At 46.0% G+C, this 21939-nt stretch overlaps 1 long non-coding RNA gene across 1 annotated transcript; it reads right to left on the reverse strand.

Annotated features, from left to right (window-relative positions):
• Window positions 1–332: 332 nt before the first annotated feature.
• LOC120901819 lies at window positions 333–2056 on the reverse strand. Its single transcript, XR_005739329.1, has 2 exons — window positions 1563–2056; window positions 333–817 (listed from the first exon to the last, which is right to left on the reverse strand). It is a non-coding gene; the product is annotated as an uncharacterized LOC120901819 (long non-coding RNA).
• Window positions 2057–21939: the final 19883 nt, after the last annotated feature.

A 21939-nucleotide genomic window follows, 5' to 3' on the forward strand; every position in this document is an offset into this window, starting at 1 on the left:
GTCTGATGCGTATTTGCAGAATCAGCAGCTTCGCTTCTTACTGCTCTGGGCTGCACTGGAAAGGTGCAGATAAGATGCATCTTGGACGATGAGTTAAGGCTTCGAAAAGTTTTACGTCGATTTATCTCGTACCCTTTCCGGGAGAGGAGTTTGAGGCTAAACGGTAGCTTATCTTGTGGAATGAGATATCAAATGTTCAAAGTTAATGTCCAGCTTATGAAATCTATCTAATTTAGGGGGAAATATACTTCAGTAATTGTAACATTTATACGTATTAAAGCTAAACGAATGCAGAATATTAATTTTGATAAATGACGCCCATAAATCTTGCATTAATTCGGGAACAGTTTTTTTATGCCACGGGCTCACTAGATCCTCCAAATGCTTATCAAGCAAGAATGCATTGGGGAAATTAATTCTAATGAAGAAACGGGCCTTCCAACGGGCTCAGCTCTATTCGATTCGATTACGCAGTGTCACATTGGCGCGGCTGTTGTGTTTATGTAAGCAACTTATGCTTTAGTGACAATTGACCCTTCCTGATGGACTTAATGCCCGGTCAAAGAGCCCCGTGTCAACAATGGAGCTGCTGGTCAAGATGTGGGAGATTGGGGCGGGAGTTTATCCATGAGAATATTATCCTCCCCTCTTGTGTGGACTAATTCCATTGTTTAATATTCAAGCGAGTCTCCATTGATTAATGTTATCACAAATCATAATGCTTCGCTGATGGACCATTGTGTTGGCCTTGTGCACCAATTTGGAATGTTTGTTTGTTTTACATCATGTAGAGTTCTATTCCCAAAGCAACCTAAAACTGTAGAATAATAAGTTTTGTAGATTAAATTATGTTATAGGCAACATCTCTTTAATATAGCAAGAAACCGAGACTTAACCTTTCACCGATCCAAAACTCCCCACACAAGTAGATTTGAAAGCATCAAAATCACGTCTTCACGCCGTCTGCCGTTGGCAGCAAAAGCGTCCTGTCCCAACAAGAACGCGATTGACAGTTATTCGTTATTCTTCCATCATCGTCCACCTACCAGGAGCCGAACGGATCAAGCTTACCGAGGGCGAGGGTTTTGTATGCTAATGGATGTTTGACGGAACCGATTTACTTGCCTCCGGTGTTTGTGGCTTGCAAAGCGTGGTGCAAAAAAAAGCCCCCGCCGAACCCGATTTGGAAGCTCGTTCTCGCTTGGATTGATTTTCCGCCAGCAGATAGACACGGCCTCCTCTGTTGAGGTTTCGTCCGGTCCACGTCTGAGGTTTTCTTCCTCTTCAAACTGTCTTACAGCCGCCTTCTTACACGCAGCAAGGAAGTGTAAGGGAATGGGAAGAGAAATACATCGCCCTGGAAAAGGGCAGAGCCAACCCGCCAAAGAAACGTGATGAAGCGCGCACACGGCCAAACTGGTTGAAAAGCCCGCTGGACAGAATTTAAATATAATGCTCAAAGAAGTTAAACACGAACAGGACGAGAAGGGGAGCCAGCAGCGGTTGGCAGTTTTGTCTCAGCTCCAAAGCAAACAAACTACACAAACTTGGCGTGTACTTACCGGGTAGAAAGGTCCATATGTGTGTGTGTGTTTGTCCGTGCGGATGCTGGCGAAAAATTGATGATGAACCATTGATTGGATTTATGCTTCCGCCTGGAAGCGGGCGATTTTTCATGCCTTTGTTTGGCCACAAACATCGCGATCGCGACTCGCTTTGCATACTGGAAATGGGAAAAGCTGCTTTCGAGCGAGGAACTCACCTTCCTCTTCTTCCCTCTTCCCAACACGCTCTCCCACCGGACGGACGGATGGGAATTGAAAATTTCGCACCACTTTCGTGTCCCTTTCAATTCGATTGAGCAGCGCTTGTGATTGACAGCATGCAGGCTCCGGTGGTCTGTGTGTGTGTGTGTGTGTGTGTGTGTGTGTGTATTTGTGTTCTCACTTCCTTCTGCCGGGAATTTCAAAAGTGGATTTCGTGCCATTTTGATGTCGCTTCAGTTCGTGGCACTTCAAGTCACCGCCAACTGTGTGATCACCGAAACGGTGTCGCATATGAAAAGAATAAACGTCAAGTCAATCATGGCACGCTTGAGTCTAGCATATTATTGGCGGGACAACCTGCCGAAACGCATGTGTGCTGTGTGTTTTGTTTCGATAAACGGTTTTGCGTTTGATAGCAAATGCAAAAAAAAAAAAAGATTAAAGAAACATCAAGATCAAGAAAATAGCGTTATTTTACTACTCTTCTGGATGTCAACCACACCGCCAATAAAATCCTACTCAATATGAAAATTAAATCTTGGAGAATAAAATGGATCCAATCGGGTTCGCGTCAACGGCCCAGCAGCAACGCCCGATTCCATTTCCATCGAATAGCGCCTACTCTGTGCAGATTTATGCAACTGACCTCAAAGTTTTGATTGATATTCATGAAAATATGCAAACCCAAACAACCCCGGCTCGACTACAAACGCTCCGAGGCACATACTTCAGTTCATCCTTCAGTCATCAATCAGACACCCGGGGACACGTTAAAGTCCCTCCGAGTCACCCGGGAAGCTATCGGGTTGAGCAGAAATATGGCTTTGCTACTATCAGCAGCTCCCGTGACTCGGCTGTGATCCGCATGTCATTGAATAGGACCGACGAACGGACGGACGGACGGACGGAGACAAACGATCTCATACGAGTGTCCTATGCACTCGTGGCCATATGTTGATCTTTTCTTTGCTCCCCCTGCATTGATGGCATACCGAACCGAGGAACTAGTGGCATCGGTGGCTTGCTTTTATCTGGTTGCTTGCATGGTTGGTTGGGTTCTCTCTCGCTCTTATTCTTGTTCGTTTTTAATCACTTCGGAAGCCAAGAACTTATGCAAATATGTTTGCATTGTTGTGCTGTCCAAGGACGGTGAGTGAAGAGCGTGAGCCTAAGCCCATATGAAGATGCCCCTTTACTTTGTACGTGTGTTGTTTGCTTCAGTTGTTGGGTTGCTTCTCAGGGTTGGAGAAAGTCAATTGTAGAATTTTTCATCCATTGTGACAGCGGTGACCAACGGAATATTGTATACATTGGGCATGGAAAGAGCTGTAGCTGCTGAGGTACGTTTTGAACATGTCAATATTTACACATTGTGTTTTTATTTACCCTAGGATACGCTGGTTAGATGGCATGATCTACTGTGGAATGTAACATTGAAGGTATTCTAAGGTAAATTGTGTTGTTTTCTTCCCCCAGATTTGACTTTAACAAAGGCATCTCGCTCGCTCGCAAGCATCATCTTGTCGGTATATTTTTCACACCACCAAAAACCACCCAGAGCTCACCAATAACAAAGAGACGTGAGAAAACAGGCCAAAAATAACCCGTCAGTTCCAACGCTGGCCAACGCTTATGATGCAATCAATTCTCTTTTCTCCAGCCCAGCTCCAAAGATCATCTGTTTGTGCGTGTCGCTTCACAAATCATTACCCGGAGGTGGCTATGGGCGCTCTGAAGAAAGCATTAAAAATAATTTATTGGTCCGGGAAACCCCCCGCTAACGGCCGTTCGTTTCATTCCAGCGGTTATCATCACCATCATCATCAGCGTCAGAGGTTTGTTGGCCAGGTTTAATAGCTATCAGATTTCTTCTGTTTTTTTATTCTCTGTGGCTCAAAAACAGATGAAGCTGACTTGGGGGTTGGCTTGCGAGGAGAGAAAATAAAAGAGAGATACATTTCTCTAGCCGTTTTTCCTACGGCGGACGATTCAACACCTTTCAAGCTGCAGAGGAAAAGCGGTTTGGACTTTATGTGACTATTTTTTTTTCAACATTTCCGGGAGGATCATTTGGATGATCCATTTAACTGAAATTAACTGCGATTATGAAAAATGATGCCCAGTGTTTGGCGAGGATGGTTCTCGCTTCGGACGAGACAAATAGATCCGTCCGTCTGCTGCTAATGGGCTGATGAAAGTAGGGAAAACGTTTATTTCCACCTCCAGGCACGGAACTCCGACAATTGAATAAAAAATCCCAACCTTTCGATGAAACCCTTCCCAAACTGGAATGATTAGTGGAAAAACGTTTGATTGAGTGCATTCGGTGGGTGAAAAATTGCTCCCCCAAAACGCCCACCCGGGTTGGAGTGAAAACGTGATGCGATCAAAATTCCCCACACAGCAGCACAAGCTAATTCCATCTAAAACAACATTTCACCCCGTACGATTGACGATGCTGGTACCGTTCCCGTTGCATCGATCTGATCAGATCAGGAGCACAATTTCCTCAATTTTCTTTCCCGTACGAACAAACCAACCAAAACAACCCGCCTCTTCCGTCTAGCTGTGTATTGTGCTTCTCTGTGTGAGAAGCAATCGCCCACGACGCTCGATTTGTGCAGCTTGCACAATTTTTACCTTTGCAAACGGGGCAAAGGATAACGTAAAATCTTCCCATTTTCCACTGACATCAGCAATATGTTATGTGCATTTTCGGGAAACGCTCTGTGCTCCGCTAATGTTGGAACCCATTTGCTACCTGTTCCCCGGTGGATGGACGGGCGGGAAAACTTTGCCCTACGGTGTTTCGGTTGCGACCCGTGATGCCGTGGAAGGCGCATTTCCCCGAGACGATTGGCCAATCGGCAATGCACTGACTAGCATATTCTAGTTGCACTAGTTCGTTTGAGAAATGACATGGCAGTGCAGCAACCGAAAAAAAAAAACAAAAAATAGGAAGTATTTTTCGAGTCGCTTTGAACGGAGGAGAGTTATTGTAGGGCGAGTTATTATTCTCGGGCGCGGTTTCGGGAGGGAAGGAACAAATCGATTCGAGGACGTTGAAATGCTATTAACTGCTCAGCAAGTTTCGACGATCTGATAGACGATTTATTTGATACTTTGGGTGATAGTCATCCTGCATCATACTTGCACTATCAGTGGATTTAAGTGATGAAGGTCTGATAATGGTCTGTCGAGCGATGAGCATTAAAGGGAATGGAGTTATAACACAATATTAAACATCTTTTTATTGGATTTTGCACTGGATTGTTATCTGAAAATGGTGTTAAGAAAAGATCCTTGCAATGAAATCAGAAAATACAAGTGTGGCAAGATAAAAACTAATCCAAACCCCGTGTTGGTGTTGGTGCTAACACGCTGATAAAACTATCCGCACAAGCTCTTTTAATAGAAAAATAATGTCCTTAATCCCCGAGAGGACACCATCTCCTGGTCCCTTGTCGACTGTATTTGTTGAATTATTTTTCCACTTTTTTCATGTTCGCTCTTTCGCCTTTCGACGCTCTGGCTTGATGTTACAAAGGAGAAAGTAATGCAGACATTTCTGGCCGATCGTCATCGCAGAATCGTCAAGGATTTAAGTAAAGCAAAAAGGAAGCAAAAAGCAATGCTTGCAAAAGGGAGAAAACACATCGCAAACGTACCACCCCGGAAACACTTCATTTGTAGCGAGTTGGGGTGTGGCTTTCCCAGTCTCTCGAGCGATTCAACGTGTTTTCCCCTGGCGCTGCAAACCCCGGGCCACGAGAGGCGAAATATCTTATCAAATATTCATGAAGTAATTGTCTGGTTTTATCAGTTATCCTTCCCATTCCGTGCTCGGTGGGTGCTATCTTTCGCACAGCAAAACACGAGGGGAAGCAAGTAAGAGTAAGGGGCGCAATTTTCGCAAACACCGATCCTGTCCTTTTTGTGCAAGTAAGACGGTGCTGGGTAGCAACCCGGCAAGCAAGTAGTGGATCGTGTATAATCTTATGCCTTCACTATCTCACTACGTTCCGTGTTGTGTCGGTGGCAAACACCAGAAGCAGTTTTTTGTTTGCTGCAAAACACTTCCAAGGGTGAATCTTTAGCGTCCTTTCCTGCTGAGACAAAGATTATTCCGAACGTAAATTGGCTGATAAATATGACGTGTTCGTTGCGTGTGTTTTTTCCTGCCTTTTCAAACAATTTTCCATCACACTGGTAGAATCGAACAAAACAACTATTTTACCATTCGTGTCACGCAAATTCAAAACCGTCCCCCACGCGCATAAAACACGTGTGACGCCGTGTGGTACCGTCATTTTTCTACCAAACCCGTCGAATGAAATTGCAACCGGAAAAAGCCCGCCAAAGTCCGGGGGAAAAGTCAAGCGTGAAACAATCGCCATAAATTACTACTACTCTACTGCTGCAGCTGCTTGTGCGCTCAAGGACCGGATTTACCAATCGGCATGCAGAACACAGTTAAACAAACGGCCGGAATCGCACACTTTGCTGCGAGGCTGTGATGGCCAAGCATTGAGCAGCACGCAGCCCGGTCAACCGTGCGTGAGTGAGTGCATTTATTTGAGTTTATTATCATTTTTGTACGGGCTTTTTGCGCCCACACCGTAGTGCTGCATCTGGTGCAACAAAGCGCATCACTTCCGGTGCATTTCAAACAAACACACGCACACCCGACTGCACCACAACTGGACACACTGGTGCGCTCGTTTTGTCATTGGGCTTCTGTTTCTGTTTTGGGCAAGGAATTTCGGGGTTTAGGGAACCGAATGGATTTATGTGTTTTAATAAAATGGTGCAAGGATATTAACGAAATAGTTACGACGAGGGAGGCGGGTTCAATAGGAGATTCGATTTGGAAGGGTTTCGGGTCGGCATTAGTAGAGAATTTATGAGCATTAGTAGAGCGGGAAAAACCACAAACTCTTTAACTTCTATTAAAGTAATTACGAGTTAAAACAGAAAATCATTCCCCATTTGTTGGCAATTATTGGTGCTACATATTGCGCTTTAATGAAACACCATGCACCAGCACCCACCCACCCAGCCCAAGGGGCCAACCGTGTCAACGATACACAGCAAACAGCAACTTGAAATTAATTGAGTACCCGCTGCAACTCTGCAGCTATCTTCCCGCACATAAAACATTCACTAATGACCTCAATGCGATCAATGCAGCCAAAAAAAACGCAAGCCGGTACGAACAAGTTCACAGAGAAGGAATGTGCACGGTACAATGCTGCAGTTAAAAACCAAACACACACCCAATGCCCTCAACGAAACCGATAATGAAACGCACACGAAACGATGGGGTTGTGTTTTTTGCTGCAAGAAGCTCAAGCACGATGCCCCAATCATGGTCGCACAGTATCGGTCGCCAGTGCCAAACCACATGTTTGCCGACTTTGACTCATTATAGCCAGGCTCAGCATCTGAGGGGTCGGGAAATACTGGGGGTTTTCCGGGAGAAGGATATAAGCGAAAACCCTCACCATAATTGCCACCCATTCCCCCGTTCACCACCCACTCCACCACCATGCTGTCCTTGCAGCTTTCATCGATCCTAGGCGAGGACGAACTTTTCCCATTTTAATGTATATATGGGTGTCCGTGTGCCATTTTGTCACCATTCGGGGGCTCCCGTTGTTTCGTCGGGTTGCGATACGGATTTCCATTTCCAACGTGCAGCGTGTTGGGGAAAACTGGAGCTGGAAAATCGATTTCCATACCACACACGGTTTAATGTATCCAATCATTATCGATGTTATCAATACACTGCCACCATCAACCTTCGTTGCGGGTGCTTGGGATGGTAGGGAAATTTGTAAACTATCCCAAACGAGCCCAACTCGTATATGCATTCGATCCGTTTTCGATCCTCTCGTACCATCCAATTTCCACTCACCAGCAGAAAACCATCAGAGGAAAGGTTCGTATTTTGTAAACATTTGCACTCATCCCTCTCGCACACGGATACGGTACGGGAAGTGTAATTTTATTATCCTGATTATTGCGTTATTATGCGATCCGGGGTTGAAATATTACCTTGTGGCTGTGTTGTTGTTTTTTTTCTCCAGGCCATTGCCATTGCACCACCGTTGATCGTTGACGGGTGCATTTGCAGTACAGGCGGTGGCAGTGCAACAACACACCAAATTCGATTACCATGTTGTGCTCGTGCCCATAACATGTAGATGATGGCAAAACGCACCTTTGCGGAAGGCTTGCTGGCGCTGGATCGCTGCAAAATTGAGTTGATTGTCATCACATCAGGAAGGGCCCCGTTTTGGCCAAAAGGTGTGAAAAGAAAAACAACATCCGCAACCGCAGCGACCACTCCACCTTTATCGCTCCACCCCAAACCAAAGCCAAACCACCGAACGGAGGTGAACGAACACTTAGCGTTAGCACGGTGCAACAACATGGGGCCGAATTTGTTCGATGTGACCAGAAAACTGGGCCCCCGCTCGTCCTTATTATCGGACGCTTGTTCCAGCATGGACACGGTACATGGTACAAACTGCTACAGCTCCCGGTCACACACACACACACATACACAGGGAAGCCATAATTAAATACATGTTGCGATTCGATTTAATTTTGCCACCCGTCTCCCGTCGTCGGTGTTCCTCTCCATCACCACCGCCACGATGGGGGCGAAAAAGGGCGCCTTCCGTACAGTGTATCGAACGCTATCCCAGGAAAACTGGATTTAGGTTGGTTTGCCCACTGCCAAAACTCTCGCTTTGCCTACATGGGTTAGGGTAAGTGGGTTTGCGTTGGTTAGGGATGTCCCCAGCACCGCTTTGATGATGATGATGATGGTTATTTTGGGGACAGGATCTGCTTTGGGGATTATAGCGCTTCTTCTTTCAGCCTTTTCAGCTGGAGCCGGCGATTGGAGGAAAAAGGGACCAGCGCAACGACAATGACGACGACAACGGACCGTGCTGGCAAACGCAACTGGCAATTAATGGGAATACACGCACACACGCGTCGACATGCTTTGCTTTGGTATTGTGTCGCTTTGGATGGCGATTTGATATGGGCTATCATGATGCTATAAGCTGCTTTTGGGAAAAGCATATGTTTCGGGTGTGATATATACGCAAGGGAAAATGAGCATGTGATTAAAAGGGCTGCTTTATGTTGGTGGAAATTGAGCTTTTTTCTATTATTTTAACAGTTTCCGCAGGAGCTGTATTGTGTGTTTTTGGAGTCTGAACTTCAAGATTGAATCTCTTCTATAATTTGAAGCCTCTTATTTACGGAAAATCCACTCCTGAGGGACTACCATTAATACCTCTTTAAAGTATTTCTTCAGCCGCACTGCTTCACATTGAATAATGTGTTTCCAGTGGACGACTTTCGGATGCTTCCCTTCCACACACCATTATACGATGTTCCAGTTTTTGTTTGTGCCTCGTGGGCCATTCTTCTTCTGCCACCGACTCCCAAAAGCACACTTACCACGGTGAAAAGGGAAACTCTCACACGTTTTCCCTGTGCATACAATGCACACACGCCCCAGGAAGGAGATGGAGGCGCATGCAAAGATCTTTGCACGACAACGAGTGACGAGTTGAAAATGAAAAGCCCGTGGTGGGCCCGCTCTTTAGAATCTTCTTTCGCTGCACCGAGCGAAAACGGGAAGGCTTTTATCGAAATTACCCAACATCGCCGCGGTCTCACTGTCCAATTTGCAGCCGACAGCACGGGGAGAATGCATTCGCCCGCGGAGCGCGCTCCTTAACTGAGGTCCCCACGGTCGTCTGTCGGTGGGGGGAGGGGGGGAGGAGTTTCTTGAGGCGTGCGCAAATATTTGCGCAAAAATATTAGTTTCAAAACCGCTGAGGCGCGCAAAAAGGGCGAGGAAGCCAGTGAACTAGTTTTGCGCTGCAGCGGCAGCGAATGAAGAAAGTCGAACAAGTTGCAGGTGAACCGGTGCAGAGAATGCCTGGCATCATTCTGGCATGGGAGCAGCCCACATTATCTCCTTTTTCTTTAAGAGTAGAAAAACCGTGTTCTACACAGACACATCCCTGGTATCACTTCGCAGTTCGCTTTGGTTAATGTGGTTTCGTGTTGGTGAAGAGTGGAGATGAAGACTGACTCGTAGGTAGGTGTGAAGAATGGAATTCTGAATTAATGCCTGCATCGCCATCATCCCAAAAACTAGACGCTCATTTGCAGCGCTATGAAGCGAAAGGACATGCAGATGGCTTCCCCTTGCTTACCTGTTTTATTTTCCAAACAAGCCAACACACTCTTTTGCAGCATAAAACACACAACATCCATTAACGTACCGGCGGTACCCCATTATGTACGGAAACGGTGTGTGGTGTGATTTTGCTGTGTCTATTTGCTGCGATGTTAATCATTTAGATTAGAGTGGCGTCGGATGCACCCGCTGCATTAATGGGTGTTGCTCATTAACATAAGTTTTGTGAAGGTGGGGAGGTTTTTCTTGTTAGCAAAACGCATCAAGTGTGAGTGCACTTCTACTGTGAACGAACTACGAACCTGAGTGTGGGTTTGCTCGTCCTCGATGTGCCTCTTTCATACCGGTTGAGAGAGTGTTTTTTAAACATCCACCAAGCACTTGTTTCGTTTCGGAGCATTTCTATTCACCTCTTCACTTTTGCCTAAATTTTCAAACAAAAACTCTCCCTCTTATCTTCTTTCGCTCCAACAAAAGCTCTATTTATCTAGTACTCGAGAGCTATTTTTCCTATTCCCTCTTCACATGGAGCATACAACTACAGCTAGAAAGAAAAAATCGAACTGACTTTCAAGCGGCTGCTGTTGAAGCAAAGAGGCATGAAGCTACTCAGAGGAAAGCTTCCTGCCTTTAAAGTGGAAGAAGTTTGAAGAGAAAACTATCCCCACACTCTTGACACCAGCTACTTTGGGCGTTTTTGGGGCGAAAAGAAGGGCCTCACGGGAATAGAAAAAGATCCTCCAAAAATGTGCTCAACATCGCCCGTGCCGTTCTATTTTTAGTGGCTGAATCGTTGACACTTTAACCACTAGGCAAAGTTTACCACCAGAACGGCAACCCGTGCTAGTTGGGATGGTTCTTTTTATTTAAATACTTTTCACTCGCTCTCTCTCTGTCACAGTCTGTGATGCAGCTCTATGCACACTGCATTGCAACAAACAAACAGAGCGAGCTTCACAAACACGGGCATAAACGTCGTCCAGTCTAAATTAAACAGCAACGAAGAAAGCACCCAGGCCCGGATCTAGTTCAAAGTAAAGTGCAGAATAAATGGCAAAAGCGAAAAGGAACCGTTCTGGAAGAGGATTTTTCAAGTGGGCACAAGGCTGTTTTGGGGAAAATGTTGGTCAGTAGTGTTGCTTTTCACGGTGGTCTGTCGTATGGTTTAAAGTGGCTCGTTTCTATAAGACATTGCTCGCTTTGAGCATGAAATTTTCTCTTCCGAAGAGGTAAGATTGGTCTTGGAGTAGTGTTGTATTTACGAAGTAAAAGTTCTTGTATTTCGGTAATTCAGATAGTTCTAAAGGGTTACAAATTATTCTGGTTCACACACACGTCCGTACACCGTGGAGATCGCCTACAAAGAGCGCGCACTTTCCTGGCTTCGGTTCCGACCCAAGCAGCAAACGTCAAACAACGCAACGCGTTTATGCCGACGGGTTAGCGTCTCCAACATTCCCCCGCTTTACCTGCGATGATACCCCTCCAACCACGGAGGCTGCTTCCTCACTCTCGTCGAGCGACGAAGGCTTGCTTCTGTACCATCCGCAGGTGTCATCTCACGTTCCGCAAGATTTGTTGTAGTCGCTGCCGCTGTTTCAGATGAGGATGCTGACACCGTTGTTCCAGACATATCCCAGGCATCTAATAACACATGCAGTGGCATTGGTTGCTGAGTTCGCCCTTCGTTGGTCTCTGCATTACGCATCCGAAGCTGGTTCACATGATAGCGCAAGGTCCTGCCATCGATTTTGACCATGTACATTACGTTACCCACGCGCTTGTCGACTACTCCAGATACCCATTCCCAGCCGTTTCGATGGTATCGCTTTGCGTAGACACGGTCGTTTATGGAGAAACTCCTCCTAGTAGCTTCGTCGGCCACCACTGGATCCGTTGGTCGAATATCGCGAAATGATGGACGCAACATCTCCAGAGACGTTCGAACCTTGCGATTTAACATCATCTCCCCCGGCGATTTTTGATCCAAGATTCTATTCGACGTGTTCCTGTAGGTGAAAAGAAATTCATCCAAAGCCTCGTGCATCTTCTTGACCGCTCTCTTAAACGTGTCAACAAACCTTTCGGCTTGGCCGTTTGACTGCGGGTGGTATGGCGCAGTCCGCACGTGATGAATACCATTCTCCATACAAAAGTCACGGAACTCCGAACTTGTAAACTGTGTTCCATTATCGCTTACGACAGTTTCTGGTATACCAAACCGTGCACACAATCCCCGTAACATTTGAACTGTCGCTTGTGCTGTGGTTTGACGCGTTGGTATTATTTCCGGCCATTTCGAGTAGGAATCTACAACCAGAAAATAATACTCTCCCTCCATAGGTCCAGCGTAGTCAACGTGAATACGCTGCCAGGGGCCTGTAGTTTTTGGCCAATCTACTGGTGTGCAATGCTCTGGAGATTTCGCCGCACTTGCACACGACTGACACGTCTTCACTGCATTCTCGATTTCGCTGTCCAATTTCGGCCAATACACATACCCTCTTGCAAGCGCCTTCATGCGGCATACTCCAGGATGACCCTTGTGTAGCAGTTTTAACACTCGATTCCGAAGATTCGCGGGAATTACAACCCGTTCTCCAAATAAGAGGCATTTTCCAACCGTAGATAAGGCCTCTCGTCGTGCGTAGAATTGCTTTAGGTCTTCAGTCTTCTCTTCACCCTTTGGCCAACCATTTTGGACGAACTGGAACACCTTCCTTAACAAAGGATCTGCTTGTGTACCACGCTCCAAATCTTTAAAGTTCAACGGTAGGGCTTGAGTAGCACTGGTTACTAGATGATTAATATCATCCTCTAGCTGGATACTAGCAATGACGTAGTCCTCCTCCGGTTTCTCGTGTCGGTCCATTAACCTGGACAGTATGTCGGCATTTCCGAAATTGTCTGTCGCAACATATTCGATTGCGAAATCGTAAAGAAGTAGTGCTAAGGCCCAGCGCTGCAGTCTATTTGCAGTATACAAGGGAATTCCTTTACGTGAGCCAAAGATTCTAAGGAGCGGCTGGTGGTCGGTTTGGAGGATGAAGCGGCGTCCGAACAACATGCGGTGGAACTTTGTTACTGCAAACACGATTGCAAGACCCTCGCGATCCGGCTGGCTGTAGTTCATTTCCACCTTCGTTAGAGCACGAGCAGCATGCTGAACAACCTTTATGCTACCATCTGGAAACCGATGACTGATCGTAGCTCCAAGACCTACTGATGAAGCATCCGCTGACACAATAATTTCCTTGGAAGGATCATAATGGGTCAGGAGAAGGTCTGAACTTAAAATCTCCTTAAAGCGGCGAAAACTTTTTTCGCATTCAGCTGTCCACTGGAATTCTCCGCCCTTTTTCAAAAGAAGGTCTAAGGGATAACGCAAATCTCTCATTTGAAACACAAATTTACCGTAGTAATTTATCGCTCCCAAATACGAACGAACTTCGCTGAGCTGCGTTGGCGCTGGCATCTTCAAAATCGCTTCAATCTTTGCTGGGTCGGGTCGTATACCCTGCCGGTCTAGCAAATGTCCAAGGTATCGGATTTGGGGCTTCAAAAAGGAACATTTTTCTGCCCGTAGCTTGAAACCAAACTCCTCGATACGAATCAAAACTGCGCGTAAGTTTTTCAAATGACTTTCCTCATCAGCACCGCCTACAATGATGTCATCCATATAACCCGCGACACCTTCTAATCCGCTCAACATTGAGTCAACGATTTGCTGGAATGCACCAGGTGCTGTCTTTACTCCCGGTGGCAATCTATTGAAACGGTAAAGCCCCTTGTGAGTGTTTATCGTCAACAACTCACGGCTCCTTTCACATACCTCCACTTGGAGAAAAGCTTCTGCTAAGTCAATCTGACTAAAAACAGCTGATTTTCCAATGGCTGTAAATATGTCTTGTGGTATCGGCAACGGGTACTGATGCGGCTGAAGCGCGTCATTCAGACCTGTCGAATAGTCGCCACATATTCGGACTGTTCCGTTCGCCTTCCGTACTACCACAATCGGAGCTGCCCACTCCGAAGAATCAGTGGGTGTTTTTATGCCATTACGCTCTAACCTGGTCAATTCATCTTCAACCATCGACTGCATAGCATACGCTACTGGACGTTTCGGGCGAAATACAGGATTCACGTCATCCTTCAACTGTAGACTAATTTTCATCTTATCACAACGACCAAGTTCGTTCGAGAACAACGATGGAAATTGCTGAATCACAGCTGCTGCGGCATCTTTAACACACCCAACAATGTTGCAAAAGGCATCAAGTGGTTGTTTCCAAAGCCCGAAGACATCCATACTGTCTGCTCCGAAAAGTAACAGTTCCTCTTCTACAACACGAACTAACGCTTCTTTCTGTTGTTTGTTAATTGTCATTTTGCAACAAAACTCACCTAGTAGCTTAAGCGGTGTTCCACTAGCTGTCCTCGCTGAAACGGATGCTGGACTCAATTTGGGACCTCCTATCTGACGCCATTTTCCCTGCGATATAATGGTGATATCTGCACCGGTATCCAACTGCAGTTTCAGCTCGCGTCCGTTTAGCGCAGCAGTGACATACTTTCGGCCAGCCTGGATTTTGTTCACTGTCACCACCCTTACCTTCGCTTTGTTATTGCGATAGCGAGAACGATTACGGTACGCCGTTTCACAAAATCCTTCCTTGTGACCTATCTCGTTGCAGTCCTCGCATTTGTGTGACGTAAAAGAACATTCTCGTGCAAAGTGTTGCCCTCCGCACAACCAGCAACTTACTGCTTTCGCTTCCTTGCCACCTCCTTTGATGTTTTGTTGTTTCGTCTCATTCTTTCTCACTGCGTTTACCTCATGCGCAGTGTTTGAGATAAGGTTGCTATCTTGGCGCAGGTTAAGCAGGCGTTGAGCTTCACCGGTTAGCTGATCTAACGTGATTTCACTGTTGTCCTCCATCTTTGAGAGCAGCCGAACTCGTACATCAGCATCCGCATCCCGTTTTAGACCACAGACAAACAACAGACATTTTATTTCCTCCTCTGCTATCCCCGCCAACTTCGCCTCAACAACCTTTTTATTTACGCGGCACGCATACGCTCCGTACTCTTCGTGAGGCTCTTTCACTAGCTGCAAGCATTTAAACCGTTTGCACACGATGGACTCACGGTCTCCAAACAGTTTCTTCAGTTTCTCCACGGTGTTTTTGAAATCGAAGTCTTTTGGCTGTTTCGGCATGATGGAACTTATATAGCGTTCGTGCTCCGTAACGCCAATCTTACGAAGAAGAAGACGCAATTTTGCTCCGTCATCCAACCGCTTCGCATCGTCAAGAAACAAACCTTCGTATCTGCTATACCAAGCCTCGAAGTTTGTATCCTCCGTGTGGTGAAATTCTTTTATTTGCCCCGCAATGGCATCGATCGCTTTCTCCGATCCATCATCATTTTTTGTTTTCATCACCGACAATACACTGTTCAAGAGCTGCTGCTGCTGATCAAGCATTTGCTTTTGCTGGTTGAACATTTCAATTATCCATTGTTCTGAGCTTTCTTTTGCAGGTGGTTTCGACATCGTGGAATTCTCGTCGCCAGTTGTTGTATTTACGAAGTAAAAGTTCTTGTATTTCGGTAATTCAGATAGTTCTAAAGGGTTACAAATTATTCTGGTTCACACACACGTCCGTACACCGTGGAGATCGCCTACAAAGAGCGCGCACTTTCCTGGCTTCGGTTCCGACCCAAGCAGCAAACGTCAAACAACGCAACGCGTTTATGCCGACGGGTTAGCGTCTCCAACAAGTAGTAAAATGAACGATAAAATATGCTCAAAAACATTCATTTCAATGCGCATTCTGCATAAATAATGTCCTGTTGGGTCGATTCTACCTCACAAACACAATACTGCTCATGTTCTAATCGTTTTATCCGTTTAACATCGCTTGATGTTCAATCAATCTCCACAAATTCTAAAGGATAAAAAAGAGGGAACTCCAACAGTTGAAGCCTGTTATTCGATGCTATAAGCGGCTGGATCGTTCCCCTGGATGCATGTGCACTGGTGCATTTAACTTATTAGCTTTATTAAACCACTTCAACCTGCTGCTGCTGCTGCTAGTGCAACGGGAGCACAGAATGCGAAATGCTTTGCTAATTGATCGATCATTCGCAATATATCAAATCATTGCCAATTCTGCTTCCGTCTGCGCTCTCTTTTGTAGCGGCCGCCACGGGAAAGACGGGAATGTCGGGTTTTTTGCGTTCTAGTCACAGCTTCAAGAGGTGCTGTGCGGTACAGCGATGAGGTGAAGCGATGCTGATGCTGTACCACCCTTTACCTTGTTTTTCTACTAGCACAAGCACCGTGAGAGGACCTGTGCGGACCGTAGCCACAAACGATACCGATGCCGTTTGTGTCACTGTATTTAGGAAAGGACCCCCCCCCCCCCCTGTCCTATCACTTTTTGCGCACGACGCACGACCGAGGAAAAGCCACTAAGCATTCGAATGAATCGGTTTCACTTTTTTGCCGCCCGCAGCCAGCCAGCCAGCCGGCGAGAGCGCGTTCACTGCAGGCGACGATTTACGCATCAAAAGCCCCCAGCAGCACCAGCAGCAGCAGCGGCCCTAGAACCTAGGGGTATGCAAATATGCAAACGCTGATGGTCGTACTTGCCTGCCTGCTTGTCCGTTGATCGACATCGACAACGATTTAGCAGGTTTTGAATGCTGACGCTCGGGTGAAAAGCTACAACCCTCGAGGACGAGTGGGTTTTGGACGGGGGGAAATTGTACACACGCAAGAGGGGGGTACAACACCAGACAATCTCCCCGCATCTTCCTTCGTTCCTTCGCACTGTTGAACTTTCAATCGTAGCTCCAATCCGTTTCTGCAGACTCCCCAGTCATTGTTGGGGAATGTTCGGGAAATGCGAGTCGGAACGGAACGGTTCTGTTCATTAATACCAATTAAATTATAGTTTCCCCGAGATCGATATCGACCCGGTTGGTTCGGTGTGTATTTGTGTGAGGCGTAAGCCTTTCCCCCGCAGAGTGGCTTGTTTTGCGCTTTTCCACCTGCTTTCGGAAAAAGGGAAAAACAGAACACACTCTGTGTAGGATTTAAGGCAACATTTTTTTTTTATTTTTTTTTCACTATTAGTGTTTGTGTTTAGAAAAAAGGGAGTGTTTGCATAATTGTTGAATTGTAGCGGAACTTTTAGAGTTCAAAAATTATAAGAAAATGCTATATTGAACCTTCCAATCTCTATCATTACGCTACCAAGATACCATTTCTATAGAATATTTAGTAGCAAAGACATCTCATACACAAAACCGGCTCATCCACCGACCCATCTCCTTAATGCATTTAACGTTACTTTCAGCCAATGGTGCTAAAAATCCCTAGTCGATGATAATCGGCTTCCTTATCCACTGACCAATAAAACGGTTTGCTAATCCCGCCGGAAGAGCTCACTTTTGACACCGACACTTGTTGTCCACGGGTGCGGATGCGATTCCATCTCCTCCCAACCCCCACAACCGGTGGGGTGTATTGCATAAACGAGCTTGCCTTCCCCGTCACTCCCTACACACACACACTACCCACAGGTGATCATGGGAATTATGTTAAAAGCACACCAACCGCTCCAAGGCGGATGGGGAAAAAGTGGTCTGAAATTTATGCTAAACAAAGTTCATAAATAAATAATTAAATACCAGCGCGTACCTTGCGTACCTTTCCCCCGCAAGCGTTCGATCTAAGTTTCTGCTAACTGTTGTTTCTTCTTTCTGTCTTTTTTTTTGTGTGCAAACAACTCTCCTCTCTTCTACCGAAAAAGCGCTGGCGGTTATTTAATTGCAGCACCACTGCTCTCGTGGGTGGGAGGGTGAATGGGGTGCGCACGCTTTAATGGGGCAAAGTTTTGTGCCCTTGTTCTATTAGTGTTTACGGTGCGGGGCATCACCATCATGACACCTTCCAGGTGGCGCACCAGTACGAACGAGTACGACATGCCGTTTGGAGCCGTGTAAGCCGTAAAAAGAGTTGATTTAATTCACCCACCTTATACAATTACCTTGTCTGAACCACTGTTGGAGTTTGGGGAGGAGGTTTGGTTTCTTGAAGTTGCTACTACAAACTATCCCAACCGGGTGGAGCAAGATTGGATCATTGATAAGGAGGAAGAACAGCAAACGAAAAAGATTGAATATTTTTAAGCAAAACGAGTGAATGGAGAAACGGGCCGGGTGGTTTGTAAATATTGCGAAACGGTAAATAAATCTCACACTGTATCCTATTTACCTACACACAAATACACGCTCACTCTCATCCGTTAAGCCAACCTGCACGCACGTGCTTTTTTACAACCCCATGCTCCCCAAGTGCAATTGCGTGAAATGCAAAATCAACCAAATCAAAGCAAGCGCTGCAGCAGCAGTAGCAGCAGCATCATCCTCAACCCCAGGCCACATGGCAGCTCGAGCACGTTCGCATGGATCACATGGATTAATTACTCCCGGCGGTTCTTTTTTCACGATTTATCCGCCGTTTGTTTGCGTTCGTGAGTGTATGTGTGTGTGCGTACATTTTATGCGCACAAACGCGAACGAGCGACATATTTATACGGCTGGCTTCCGTTGAATAATGAGCCCGTAGTATGCAAAGGGTAGCATTCTTCCCTCCTCCGTGAAAAAAAGGAGTCTTCCATTAATAGGAACTGTTTGCCTATTTTTATTTTTATGCAAAAAAAAAACAACACATCTCCTGCAGCTCTTCTGCTTGCGAGGGATTTGGGGCTAACAAAACATTGTCATCCCGCCGAGTGGGACAAACAATGTAATTTTTGTGCACTCCTGGTCTCTAGTGTTGATTATTCCTGATTTTTTTTAGATTCATTTGCCGCTATGAGCTCTCATTATTTTGTTTTTCCTTGCTCGTTTGATGTGCGCCGTTCAATGCACGCATTTTCTTAATAGTAGTGGTAAATAGCAGTAGTATTAGTAGTAGTAGTTCCTCATCAAAGGCTTTCACAGCCTCAGCCCAGTGGGGGCTAATTGGCTCTTGGCGGGGCCGCACTGTGGCGCTGTTTTTAAGGATCATCTCCACCCAAGTAACGTTTTGCACTCGGTGGCATTGCACACACTCAGTGGAATAAAGGACCTTCCCTTTCCCCTCCCGCCCGGAGCTTCTGATGGAATCATCCTTCGTCTATTGTTTTTGTTGTGCATCCTTTTTAGAGCACGAATGGAAAACGCTGCCACCGTGAAGTGGCTTGTCAGCGGTACATCAAACGAAATTTTCAACGCGACGTGCTTAACGTACGTCAACGGCCACCGTCCTTCCACTTCTACTGCGTCGGCAAGCGAACAATATGCAATTTCAATCCTGGTCCCGTTCCTCTACCCCCAAAGAAGAAGGACACAGTTATGCCTTCCCAGTTCCCGGTCCCCCGGTTCGTCCGGCCCTGTCTGTCAGGAGCGTAAACAAAAATTATGCACACCAATCCACTTTCGGCGTGACGTTTATGCGGTTCCTTGCGCTCGCTCGCAGGGTCTCGCCGTGCAAGGGAATGCATCCTGCTAACGTTGTGTATCGGTGTTGTGGAAAACTGCACCAAACCCGTGCAAGATTGGGACGCGAAACCACGGATCATTGAAGCTGCCGAGAACGCGAAATGCTTTCATCCCGCACTCCACACAATTTTTGAAGGGAAAAGTGCAACATCATCAAATGATGGGTCGGAAGGTCAAAGCTTCCGGTTGTGTCATCATCAGCATTCAGCAACCTTTCAGGACGGATTATTGGGAAGGAAAATGTAGGACCGTATTTCGGCTCCGTTCAACCAAGCAAGTGACAGTCGACAGGCGAGGTCTTTAGTGAATTGGCGCTTTTTCTCCCGCCAACCTGCCGACGAGCGCGACAGTGATCGAGGGAAATTAAATTGCGCTAATAACCCAGAGCGCCCAGAGCCAGATATGCATCATCAGTCGTAATGTTCCACTGGGCTCCAAGTATTAATGCATACACACTACAGCGACCCACCACGAACCGCAACACTAAGGTAATGAATCCTTTCCTGCGTTCGGTGTCTCGTTAAGGATCATTTTCCTAATCCATTTAGTGCTTCTTTCGCACCTTCACCACCCCACCGCACCACTGCACTGGTAGGTGAACGGCAGCACAATAATTGTCACCCAGCATCCGGCAAACACCATCATCAACGTCGCGCGGTGCGTATAATTATCGTTATCAACGTTATTCTTGTGGCACGGAGGGAAGTATAATATTCATAATCAACGTCATTGAACTTCAGCCGCACCGTCACTCGTCCTTCTGCTCCTGTTAGCTTTAATTTCAATTTAAAATGTGTTATCTCAACACAAACACACTTTGTGTCGGAAGGGGTAGAATGAGGAGGACCATTGCATGCAAGTGCATCTGTGATGTTGCGATGTTTACCGTTTTCCATATTTGCACACTTCGTCCCGAATGCTAATTGATCATTCATCATCATATGCAAGCAGCTCGATAGCGATTTTCTATAATCACCCCGCTTACCATGATGTAAGTGGGAAAAACGGATAGAACGGTTCATGCACGGGCAGGAAAGTAAGATGTCATTCGTAATTTATGACTATTTTATCGATCTATTTAAAATCAATTTCATTTTGTTTGATTGCCATCGAAAAGTATAACGGAAAAGTAAAGTAAGTTGCTTAAAATCATCCAATTCAACGCTCTCGCTTTCTCTCTCTATCTTGCTCTCTCTCTCTTTCATTTTTTGTTCCTTTTTATCTCTCAATCTTCATTTTCTTCCCAAACGACTGAACGGGAAAACAAACCTTTAAGCACACGCTTGCGAACATGCTGTCAGTTGCGCCGTGATGCTTCATGCTGTCAGTTTAAGGGAGTATTCTACCAACGTGAGAATCCCTTGGGTAATGGGAAAAATTATAATATATTTTGAAAAGTAGGACATTTTCTTTTACTAATTTGTATAATTTCATGTTTTAGTTTTTTTTTTTTGCAATATTATTCTATTTTTTTATTAATAAACGAAAGTTTATGCTTATTCCGTATTAAACACCATCATCCAAATGAAGTCTCGGGGACATGTGTTACCATCAATACATGTTCATACCCCGTATGTTCGTCCTACTAACCTTCAATCAGTCCCAAACGAGCGTTTTATTCGTTTTTTAGCTGTCCCTTTTATGTTGTATCTCATTAGTTTGCTTTCTTTTTTGATGGACCAAACCCCCAAACGTCCATTTGCTAAAGTTTTCCTACCTTTCCATCACGAAACACACACACACACACACAACCGTAAACATTCCGTTCCGTGAGCGACGTAAAGCTCGGCTACCGTGTGCTCCAGTTAGTTAGCGATGCCACGACAGCTGCTACTACTACTTCTATTACTGCCAGGATTTTCTCCCAGTGCCTCCACTGCCTGGTGCAAGTACAACATTATTTCGTGCTGAATGCCAACACCATTCACCGGAAACTACACGGGAAAAACTAACGAACCGTACGCGCACCGTCACAATCAGTGGCACCTGCTGTAACACCGGTCGTCCGGTGGCCCGTACTTCCCGGATTCCCGTCGGAAGCTCGGGCGAGTGAACTAGACGAGACGAGACAACACTTTGGCACGCAACGACCACAACGACCGCACCGATTCTCATTGATGATGATGATGATCACCATCATCATCATCACACATCCTTGCCGGGCGGTGGAGGTGAAAGGTGGTGAAAAGCACGAACAACCTTTGAACCATTGGCCTGCTTGCTTCCCCCATGGACGGGGACGTCGTATCGATGTCAGTTCGCTTTGGTTTGGCGATTGCGGAAAAAAGCAATTTTCCATCCTTCCGTCCGATGTACTTCCGCGAAATGAGCTCATTTACAGTGGCTCACCACAGCTCATCAGCTTCCTTGCCGTGTTTGTTTTCT

This window comes from Anopheles arabiensis, chromosome 3 (assembly GCF_016920715.1).
Source record: "Anopheles arabiensis isolate DONGOLA chromosome 3, AaraD3, whole genome shotgun sequence".
Lineage (NCBI taxonomy): Eukaryota > Metazoa > Arthropoda > Insecta > Diptera > Culicidae > Anopheles > Anopheles arabiensis.